General features: G+C 47.0%; 1 long non-coding RNA gene across 1 annotated transcript; it reads left to right on the plus strand.

Moving 5' to 3' along the window:
• The first annotated feature begins 3,693 nt into the window (after positions 1 to 3,693).
• On the plus strand, positions 3,694 to 11,157 carry LOC106608397 (uncharacterized). Its single transcript, XR_001329452.2, has 4 exons — positions 3,694 to 4,617; positions 9,560 to 9,771; positions 10,619 to 10,771; positions 10,877 to 11,157. It is a non-coding gene; the product is annotated as an uncharacterized lncRNA (long non-coding RNA).
• Positions 11,158 to 12,196: the final 1,039 nt, after the last annotated feature.

Here is a 12,196-nt window from a genome sequence, read left to right on the forward strand (position 1 = left end):
AGCATTAAGACACACTATAGACAACACAACACAACACCCTCTAGCATTAAGACACACTATAGACAACACAACACAACACAACACCCTCTAGCATTAAGGGAAACTATAGACAACACAACACCCTCTAGCATTAAGAGAAACTATAGACAACACAACACAACACCCTCTAGCATTAAGAGAAACTATAGACAACACAACACAACACCCTCTAGCATTAAGGGAAACTATAGACAACACAACACAACACAACACCCTCTAGCATTAAGAGAAACTATAGACAACACAACACAACACCCTCTAGCATTAAGACACACTATAGACAACACAACACAACACCCTCTAGCATTAAGACACACTATAGACAACACAACACAACACAACACAACACCCTCTAGCATTAAGGGAAACTATAGACAACACAACACAACACCCTCTAGCATTAAGGGAAACTATAGACAACACAACACCCTCTAGCATTAAGACACACTATAGACAACACAACACAACACCCTCTAGCATTAAGACACACTATAGACAACACAACACAACACCCTCTAGCATTAAGACACACTATAGACAACACAACACCCTCTAGCATTAAGACACACTATAGACAACACAACACAACACCCTCTAGCATTAAGAGAAACTATAGACAACACAACACAACACAACACAACACCCTCTAGCATTAAGAGAAACTATAGACAACATAACACCCTCTAGCATTAAGAGAAACTATAGACAACACAACACCCTCTAGCATTAAGATAAACTATAGACAACACAACACCCTCTAGCATTAAGAGAAACTATAGACAACACAACACAACACCCTCTAGCATTAAGAGAAACTATAGACAACACAACACAACACCCTCTAGCATTAAGAGAAACTATAGACAACACAACACCCTCTAGCATTAAGATAAACTATAGACAACACAACACCCTCTAGCATTAAGACACACTATAGACAACACAACACCCTCTAGCATTAAGACACACTATAGACAACACAACACAACACAACACAACACCCTCTAGCATTAAGAGAAACTATAGACAACACAACACCCTCTAGCATTAAGAGAAACTATAGACAACACAACACAACACCCTCTAGCATTAAGACACACTATAGACAACACAACACCCTCTAGCATTAAGAGAAACTATAGACAACACAACACAACACCCTCTAGCATTAAGAGAAACTATAGACAACACAACACAACACCCTCTAGCATTAAGAGAAACTATAGACAACACAACACAACACCCTCTAGCATTAAGACACACTATAGACAACACAACACAACACCCTCTAGCATTAAGATAAACTATAGACAACACAACACAACACAACACCCTCTAGCATTAAGAGAAACTATAGACAACACAACACAACACCCTCTAGCATTAAGACACACTATAGACAACACAACACAACACCCTCTAGCATTAAGAGAAACTATAGACAACACAACACAACACAACACCCTCTAGCATTAAGAGAAACTATAGACAACACAACACAACACAACACAACACCCTCTAGCATTAAGACACACTATAGACAACACAACACAACACAACACCCTCTAGCATTAAGAGAAACTATAGACAAAGACTAAACAACAAAGATTATATAAACGTATAAACTGTAGAGTCGAAAACGCAGGAGAAGTGAACGTAAGCAGTAAGGAACTGAGATCTGCACCATTTAAGTCAAGTTGAAGTGAAAATAGCTCATATCATAAACTCTGAGCAAGTTGTTGTCCGGTTTTTGAACTTTACCTCAACCGAAAATGATGTTCAAGACCAAACCAAGTGTTCTCAATAGTAAGAGAGAATAAAAACCCTCTTTAGTGTAATCAGGGACTATTCTGAGAAATAAAAATAAATACAAAATAAAATACAAAATAATAATACAAAAATAAAGGGGTATCTACAATTTTAAGTACATATGAAAAGTGATCATAAAAAAACCAAGAGTCCAAAAAAAGAAAAGATATAGATATACATTCCTAAGACGTTTCTCATTTGTAAATGTGGTATTCATATGTAGATAGAACAATAACAGTTGTAAAGTAAGTCAGGGCAGGCCTGTATGCCGCTTTTAAAACAGTATATGTTAGTTACTGTAATGCAGTCACACATACCGGAACTGGACGGCAGTCCGTCTCAGCGCTTCACGTCTCTCCGGGAAAACCAATCAGTGGACAGGAAAGGCGGGCGTTGGCGATGTCACCGCGCAAAACGTAAACCCGGAAAAACACTCAGACGGACACGAGAAATGACCAATGAAACGGCAGCATTGACTCACTACGCTTCCTTCATTGGTGCATTTCAAAGGGCGGGTTCTGAAGTAGAAACTAAACAGAAAGATAGGAGAGAGGTAAATTGGTGAACGATCTCTACTTTACTCTACTTTTGTGTATGTTTTAACCGTCTATACGGTAGTGATAATTAGTATAACAGGTCAGGGTATTTTGTTTTAGCATATATATGGCATGTTTTGTGCTCAGAGGTCTTCGTTAAGCTCGCTATCTGCAGTCTGTTAGCTAACGTAATGTTACGTTATAGCTACAGACAGAAGTCTGGATAACTTGGTGAAGCCAGTCGGGTGTGGATAGATAAACTGTTTTAATTTAACTAGACACACAGACGGCAACCAAGTAACGTTAGCAAACTGTGAGATGGAGCAATAACAGCATGACGAGGGAATAGATGCGGAGACGAAGTCCTCGTCCATCTGCAGGAATCACAAAGAGATAAAGGAATAACGTTATCTGAAATAAAGCCCTGCTTTTTAAACCTCTCAGACGAGTAACCTGAGCTAAACCAGATGAAAATGACTTGTAATTCTCTCTAACCGAAAGCGATCTCTCCTCCTGGCCGACAGATGTCGCTGTTGTAACGTCACAGCCACTCCCGTTTATGAGCCAATCAGATCATGACTAAGGACCCGTCGTCATGCAGCAGCAGCAGCAGCCAATGAAAGGGCAGGAGAGCGGGTCCGGGGGGCGGGTCTGAGAGAGATGTCCCTGCCTTCTCATCTCCCTCCCAGTCTCTTCCTATCTTCCTGTTTCCATCTGAACTGGTTTTCTACTCTGACCAGAGGAGTTCCTGACTCTCTACAACCCCTTCACCATCAGATTCAAGCGTCAGAACCGAACCTACCTCTGAGCTCTGACCCCTGAGGTCTCTGTATTCAGTGGTTGACCTTTAACCCCTGACCTCTCTCTCTATAGTCTTGTGTACAGCACCATCTCTGTATTCAGTGGTGGAGGCAGAGGGCAGCCTGAGAGCCAAGTCCCGTGATGACCTTTAACCCCTGACCTTTAACCCCTGACCTCTCTCTATAGTCTTGTGTACAGCACCATCTCTGTATTCAGTGGTTGACCTTTAACCCCCGACCTCTCTCTATAGTCTTGTGTACAGCACCGTCTCTGTATTCAGTGGTTGACCTTTAACCCCTAACCTCTCTCTCTATAGTCTTGTGTACAGCACCGTCTCTGTATTCAGTGGTTGACCTTTAACCCCTAACCTCTCTCTCTATAGTCTTGTGTACAGCACCGTCTCTGTATTCAGTGGTTGACCTTTAACCCCTAACCTCTCTCTCTATAGTCTTGTGTACAGCACCGTCTCTGTATTCAGTGGTTGACCTTTAACCCCTAACCTCTCTCTCTATAGTCTTGTGTACAGCACCGTCTCTGTATTCAGTGGTTGACCTTTAACCCCTGACCTCTCTCTATAGTCTTGTGTACAGCACCGTCTCTGTATTCAGTGGTTGACCTTTAACCCCTAACCTCTCTCTCTATAGTCTTGTGTACAGCACCGTCTCTGTATTCAATGGTTGACCTTTAACCCCTAACCTCTCTCTCTATAGTCTTGTGTACAGCACCGTCTCTGTATTCAGTGGTTGACCTTTAACCCCTAACCTCTCTCTCTATAGTCTTGTGTACAGCACCGTCTCTGTATTCAGTGGTTGACCTTTAACCCCTAACCTCTCTCTCTATAGTCTTGTGTACAGCACCGTCTCTGTATTCAGTGGTTGACCTTTAACCCCTGACCTCTCTCTATAGTCTTGTGTACAGCACCGTCTCTGTATTCAGTGGTTGACCTTTAACCCCTAACCTCTCTCTCTATAGTCTTGTGTACAGCACCGTCTCTGTATTCAGTGGTTGACCTTTAACCCCTGATCTCTCTCTATAGTCTTGTGTACAGCACCGTCTCTGTATTCAGTGGTTGACCTTTAACCCCTAACCTCTCTCTCTATAGTCTTGTGTACAGCACCGTCTCTGTATTCAGTGGTTGACCTTTAACCCCTGACCTCTCTCTATAGTCTTGTGTACAGCACCGTCTCTGTATTCAGTGGTTGACCTTTAACCCCTAACCTCTCTCTCTATAGTCTTGTGTACAGCACCGTCTCTGTATTCAGTGGTTGACCTTTAACCCCTAACCTCTCTCTCTATAGTCTTGTGTACAGCACCGTCTCTGTATTCAGTGGTTGACCTTTAACCCCTGACCTCTCTCTATAGTCTTGTGTACAGCACCGTCTCTGTATTCAGTGGTGGAGGGCAGCCTGAGAGCCAAGTCCTGCATTGACCTGTGAGTATCATTAAGCATCATACAAATACAACACACTCTTATGTAGTGCTTATGACGGCTCTACGAGGCTCTATAAAGCCTTTATAAGTTGTTATTGGTTTTATTGGGAATGGCAAGAGAGTTGAAATGACATCCTATTCCCTGGCCTTTATAGTGCAGTGCTGTAGACCAGGGCCTTTATAGTGCAGTACTGTAGACCAGGGCCTTTATAGTGCAGTACTGTAGACCAGGGCCTTTATAGTGCAGTACTGTAGACCAGGGCCTTTATAGTGCAGTGCTGTAGACCAGGGCCTTTATAGTGCAGTGCTGTAGACCAGGGCCTTTATAGTGCAGTGCTGTAGACCAGGGCCTTTATAGTGCAGTGCTGTAGACCAGGGCCTTTATAGTGCAGTGCTGTAGACCAGGGCCTTTATAGTGCAGTGCTGTAGACCAGGGCCTTTATAGTGCAGTGCTGTAGACCAGGGCCTTTATAGTGCAGTGCTGTAGACCAGGGCCTTTATAGTGCAGTGCTGTAGACCAGGGCCTTTATAGTGCAGTGCTGTAGACCAGGGCCTTTATAGTGCAGTGCTGTAGACCAGGGCCTTTATAGTGCAGTGCTGTAGACCAGGGCCTTTATAGTGCAGTGCTGTAGACCAGGGCCTTTATAGTGCAGTGCTGTAGACCAGGGCCTTTATAGTGCAGTGCTGTAGACCAGGGCCTTTATAGTGCAGTGCTGTAGACCAGGGCCTTTATAGTGCAGTGCTGTAGACCAGGGCCTTTATAGTGCAGTGCTGTAGACCAGGGCCTTTATAGTGCAGTGCTGTAGACCAGGGCCTTTATAGTGCAGTGCTGTAGACCAGGGCCTTTATAGTGCAGTGCTGTAGACCAGGGCCTTTATATCGCAGTGCTGTAGACCAGGGCCTTTATAGTGCAGTGCTGTAGACCAGGGCCTTTATAGTGCAGTGCTGTAGACCAGGGCCTTTATAGTGCAGTGCTGTAGACCAGGGCCTTTATAGTGCAGTGCTGTAGACCAGGGCCTTTATAGTGCAGTGCTGTAGACCAGGGCCTTTATAGTGCAGTGCTGTAGACCAGGGCCTTTATAGTGCAGTGCTGTAGACCAGGGCCTTTATAGTGCAGTGCTGTAGACCAGGGCCTTTATAGTGCAGTGCTGTAGACCAGGGCCTGTATAGTGCAGTGCTGTAGACCAGGGCCTTTATAGTGCAGTGCTGTAGACCAGGGCCTGTATAGTGCAGTGCTGTAGACCAGGGCCTTTATAGTGCAGTGCTGTAGACCAGGGCCTTTATAGTGCAGTGCTGTAGACCAGGGCCTTTATAGTGCAGTGCTGTAGACCAGGGCCTTTATAGTGCAGTGCTGTAGACCAGGGCCTTTATAGTGCAGTGCTGTAGACCAGGGCCTTTATAGTGCAGTAGTGTAGACCAGGGCCTTTATAGTGCAGTAGTGTAGACCAGGGCCTTTATAGTGCAGTACTGTAGACCAGGGCCTTTATAGTGCAGTACTGTAGACCAGGGCCTTTATAGTGCAGTGCTGTAGACCAGGGCCTTTATAGTTATAGTGCAGTGCTGTAGACCAGGGCCTTTATAGTTATAGTGCAGTGCTGTAGACCAGGGCCTTTATAGTGCAGTGCTGTAGACCAGGGCCTTTATAGTTATAGTGCAGTGCTGTAGACCAGGGCCTTTATAGTGCAGTGCTGTAGACCAGGGCCTTTATAGTGCAGTGCTGTAGACCAGGGCCTTTATAGTGCAGTGCTGTAGACCAGGGCCTTTATAGTGCAGTACTGTAGACCAGGGCCTTTATAGTGCAGTACTGTAGACCAGGGCCTTTATAGTGCAGTACTGTAGACCAGGGCCTTTATAGTGCAGTGCTGTAGACCAGGGCCTTTATAGTGCAGTGCTGTAGACCAGGGCCTTTATAGTGCAGTGCTGTAGACCAGGGCCTGTATAGTGCAGTGCTGTAGACCAGGGCCTTTATAGTGCAGTGCTGTAGACCAGGGCCTGTATAGTGCAGTGCTGTAGACCAGGGCCTTTATAGTGCAGTGCTGTAGACCAGGGCCTTTATAGTGCAGTGCTGTAGACCAGGGCCTTTATAGTGCAGTGCTGTAGACCAGGGCCTTTATAGTGCAGTGCTGTAGACCAGGGCCTTTATAGTGCAGTGCTGTAGACCAGGGCCTTTATAGTGCAGTACTGTAGACCAGGGCCTTTATAGTGCAGTAGTGTAGACCAGGGCCTTTATAGTGCAGTAGTGTAGACCAGGGCCTTTATAGTGCAGTACTGTAGACCAGGGCCTTTATAGTGCAGTACTGTAGACCAGGGCCTTTATAGTGCAGTGCTGTAGACCAGGGCCTTTATAGTTATAGTGCAGTGCTGTAGACCAGGGCCTTTATAGTTATAGTGCAGTGCTGTAGACCAGGGCCTTTATAGTGCAGTGCTGTAGACCAGGGCCTTTATAGTTATAGTGCAGTGCTGTAGACCAGGGCCTTTATAGTGCAGTGCTGTAGACCAGGGCCTTTATAGTGCAGTGCTGTAGACCAGGGCCTTTATAGTGCAGTACTGTAGACCAGGGCCTTTATAGTGCAGTACTGTAGACCAGGGCCTTTATAGTGCAGTACTGTAGACCAGGGCCTTTATAGTGCAGTACTGTAGACCAGGGCCTTTATAGTGCAGTACTGTAGACCAGGGCCTTTATAGTGCAGTACTGTAGACCAGGGCCTTTATAGTGCAGTACTGTAGACCAGGGCCTTTATAGTGCAGTACTGTAGACCAGGGCCTTTATAGTGCAGTAGTGTAGACCAGGGCCTTTATAGTGCAGTACTGTAGACCAGGGCCTTTATAGTGCAGTACTGTAGACCAGGGCCTTTATAGTGCAGTACTGTAGACCAGGGCCTTTATAGTGCAGTACTGTAGACCAGGGCCTTTATAGTGCAGTACTGTAGACCAGGGCCTTTATAGTGCAGTACTGTAGACCAGGGCCTTTATAGTGCAGTACTGTAGACCAGGGCCTTTATAGTGCAGTACTGTAGACCAGGGCCTTTATAGTGCAGTACTGTAGACCAGGGCCTTTATAGTGCAGTACTGTAGACCAGGGCCTTTATAGTGCAGTACTGTAGACCAGGGCCTTTATAGTGCAGTACTGTAGACCAGGGCCTTTATAGTGCAGTACTGTAGACCAGGGCCTTTATAGTGCAGTACTGTTGACCAGGGCCTTTATAGTGCAGTACTGTAGACCAGGGCCTTTATAGTGCAGTACTGTAGACCAGGGCCTTTATAGTGCAGTACTGTAGACCAGGGCCTTTATAGTGCAGTACTGTAGACCAGGGCCTTTATAGTGCAGTACTGTAGACCACGGCCTTTATAGTGCAGTACTGTAGACCAGGGCCTTTATAGTGCAGTAGTGTAGACCAGGGCCTTTATAGTGCAGTAGTGTAGACCAGGGCCTTTATAGTGCAGTACTGTAGACCAGGGCCTTTATAGTGCAGTACTGTAGACCAGGGCCTTTATAGTGCAGTACTGTAGACCAGGGCCTTTATAGTGCAGTACTGTAGACCAGGGCCTTTATAGTGCAGTACTGTAGACCAGGGCCTTTATAGTGCAGTACTGTAGACCAGGGCCTTTATAGTGCAGTACTGTAGACCAGGGCCTTTATAGTGCAGTACTGTAGACCAGGGCCTTTATAGTGCAGTACTGTAGACCAGGGCCTTTATAGTGCAGTACTGTTGACCAGGGCCTTTATAGTGCAGTACTGTAGACCAGGGCCTTTATAGTGCAGTACTGTAGACCAGGGCCTTTATAGTGCAGTACTGTAGACCAGGGCCTTTATAGTGCAGTACTGTAGACCAGGGCCTTTATAGTGCAGTACTGTAGACCAGGGCCTTTATAGTGCAGTAGTGTAGACCAGGGCCTTTATAGTGCAGTAGTGTAGACCAGGGCCTTTATAGTGCAGTACTGTAGACCAGGGCCTTTATAGTGCAGTACTGTAGACCAGGGCATTTATAGTGCAGTACTGTAGACCAGGGCCTTTATAGTGCAGTACTGTAGACCAGGGCCTTTATAGTGCAGTACTGTAGACCAGGGCCTTTATAGTGCAGTACTGTAGACCAGGGCCTTTATAGGGCAGTACTGTAGACCAGGGCCTTTATAGGGCAGTACTGTAGACCAGGGCCTTTATAGGGCAGTACTGTAGACCAGGGCCTTTATAGTGCAGTGCTGTAGACCAGGGCCTTTATAGTGCAGTGCTGTAGACCAGGGCCTTTATAGTGCAGTGCTGTAGACCAGGGCCTTTATAGTGCAGTACTGTAGACCAGGGCCTTTATAGTGCAGTACTGTAGACCAGGGCCTTTATAGTGCAGTACTGTAGACCAGGGCCTTTATAGTGCAGTACTGTAGACCAGGGCCTTTATAGTGCAGTACTGTAGACCAGGGCCTTTATAGTGCAGTACTGTAGACCAGGGCCTTTATAGTGCAGTACTGTAGACCAGGGCCTTTATAGTGCAGTACTGTAGACCAGGGCCTTTATAGTGCAGTACTGTAGACCAGGGCCTTTATAGTGCAGTGCTGTAGACCAGGGCCTTTATAGTGCAGTGCTGTAGACCAGGGCCTTTATAGTGCAGTACTGTAGACCAGGGCCTTTATAGTGCAGTACTGTAGACCAGGGCCTTTATAGTGCAGTACTGTAGACCAGGGCCTTTATAGTGCAGTACTGTAGACCAGGGCCTTTATAGTGCAGTACTGTAGACCAGGGCCTTTATAGTGCAGTACTGTAGACCAGGGCCTTTATAGTGCAGTGCTGTAGACCAGGGCCTTTATAGTGCAGTACTGTAGACCAGGGCCTTTATAGTGCAGTACTGTAGACCAGGACATGTAGGGCTCTAAAAGGAAATAGGGTGTCATTTGGGACACAACCTGAGACTTCCTGTCCTCTTGACCTCACTTCCTCTTTCTCCTCACAGAGTGGTGCGTCACCGAGACGTGTCCCCCCGCCACTGGGGAAGGAGAGATCGGTTCCGCTTGGAGGTGTCGGGCGGAGGGCTGGAGGCGAATCGGGAGGTTTGGGCCGAGCTCAGGGGAGGACAGGCCACTGCCCAGAACAGATCCACTGGCCCCCCGAGACTCCTCCCACCCTCTCTCGCCCCTCTACCTTACTTCACATTGCCCCAGAAAGGTGAGTCACTTAGTTAGCCCTCCATACAGGGGGAGAGAAGACACCTCCTCCAGCACAGACCCACTGACTCCTCCCTCCCTCCTCCCTCCCTCCCTCCCTCCCTCCCTCCCTCCCTCCCTCCCTCCCTCCCTCACCCTGGCCCTCAACCTCTACCTTGCTTCACAGCGCCCCAGAAAGGTTATGTAGTTATGTAGGATAAGAAAGGTTATGTAGGATAAGAAAGGTTATGTAGGATAAGGGTGCATTTACACCAGGGTTGGGGTCAATTCCAATTGAAGGAAGTCACGTAAACTTAATTAACAATTTGAAAAAACAGCATCTCTGACAACATGTATCAACTCTCTCCTTAAAGAAACAGTTACATCTCAGACAACATGTATCAACTCTCTCCTTAAAGAAACAGTAACATCTCAGACAACATGTATCAACTCTCTCCTTAAAGAAACAGTTACATCTCAGACAACATGTATCAACTCTCTCCTTAAAGAAACCGTAACATCTCAGACATGTATCAACTCTCTCCTTAAAGAAACAGTTACATCTCAGACAACATGTATCATCTCTCTCCTTAAAGAAACTGTAACATCTCAGACAACATGTATCAACTCTCTCCTTAAAGAAACAGTTACATCTCAGACAACATGTATCAACTCTCTCCTTAAAGAAACAGTAACATCTCAGACAACATGTATCAACTCTCTCCTTAAAGAAACAGTTACATCTCAGACAACATGTATCAACTCTCTCCTTAAAGAAACAGTTACATCTCAGACAACATGTATCAACTCTCTCCTTAAAGAAACTGTAACATCTCAGACAACATGTATCATCTCTCTCTCCCCTCTAGTTTGGAGACTGTCCCAGTCTGCAGTGTCGGTGGTGATGGGTGTGGTGTGTGTTGCTTTCTTAATGCTCCCCCTCCACTCTGAGCCCAACAACTTGGTTCCTAGCTATGCCCATGTGACTGTCACACAGAAATTGGTGTGCGCCTACGCACTGGGTAAGGTGTGTGTGTGTGTGTGTGTGTGTGTGTGTGTGTGTGTGTGTGTGTGTGTGTGTGTGTGTGTGTGTGTGTGTGTGTAACTCTTATTTATTTGTCTCTAAGGTCTGCTCACCATGGTGTTTCTACGGTAACCAGAGGAGGAGACGATGTTTCCATGGAGATTCAGACCAAGATCCCCCCCCTGGCCATTCCCCAGACCGACAGGGCTGATATGGACCGACAGGGCTGATATGGACCGACAGGGCCGATATGGACCGACAGGGCTGATATGGACCGACAGGGCTGATATGGACCGACAGGGCTGATATGGACCGACAGGGCCGATATGTTGTAGGCACCGACAGGGCCGATATGTTGTAGGGACCGACAGGGCTGATATGGACCGACAGGGCTGATATGGACCGACAGGGCCGATATGTTGTAGGGACCGACAGGGCTGATATGTTGTAGGGACCGACAGGGCTGATATGTTGTAGGGACCGACAGGGCTGATATGTTGTAGGGACCGACAGGGCTGATATGTTCTAGGGACCGACAGGGCTGATATGTTGTAGGGACCGACAGGGCTTATAGCCTTCCCTGTGGCTCAGTTGGTAGAGCATGGTGTGTGCAACGCCAGGGTTGTGGGTTCGATTCCCACGGGGGGCCAGTACAAAAAAATGCATGAAATGTATGCATTCACTACTGTAAGTCGCTCTGGATAAGAGCGTCTGCTAAATGACTTAAATGTAAATGTAAATATGGACCGACAGGGCTGATATGGACCGACCGGGCCGATATGTTGTAGGGACCGACAGGGCCGATATGTTGTAGGGACCGACAGGGCTGATATGTTCTAGGGACCGACAGGGCTGATATGGACCGACAGGGCTGATATGTTCTAGGGACCGACAGGGCCGATATGTTGTAGGGACCGACAGGGCAGATATGGACCGACAGGGCAGATATGGACCGACGGCAGATATGGACCAGGGACCGACAGGGCTGATATGTTCTAGGGACCGACAGGGCTGATATGTTGTAGGGACCGACAGGGCTGATATGTTGTAGGGACCGACAGGGCTGATATGTTGTAGGGACCGACAGGGCTGATATGTTGTAGGGACCGACATGCCTGATATGTTGTAGGGACCGACAGGGCTGATATGTTGTAGGGACCGACAGGGCCGATATGTTCTAGGGACCAACAGGGCCGATATGTTGTAAGGGACCGACAGGGCTGATATGTTCTAGGGACCGACAGGGCTGATATGTTCTAGGGACCCGACAGGGCTGATATGTTGTAGGGACCGACAGGGCCGATATGTTGTAAGGGACCGACAGGGCCGATATGTTCTAGGGACCGACAGGGCCGATATGTTCTAGGGACAGACAGGGCCGATATGTTCTGGGGACCGACAGGGCCGATATGTTGTGGGGACC

Source organism: Salmo salar, chromosome ssa07 (assembly GCF_905237065.1).
Source record: "Salmo salar chromosome ssa07, Ssal_v3.1, whole genome shotgun sequence".
Classification (NCBI taxonomy): Eukaryota; Metazoa; Chordata; class Actinopteri; order Salmoniformes; family Salmonidae; genus Salmo; species Salmo salar.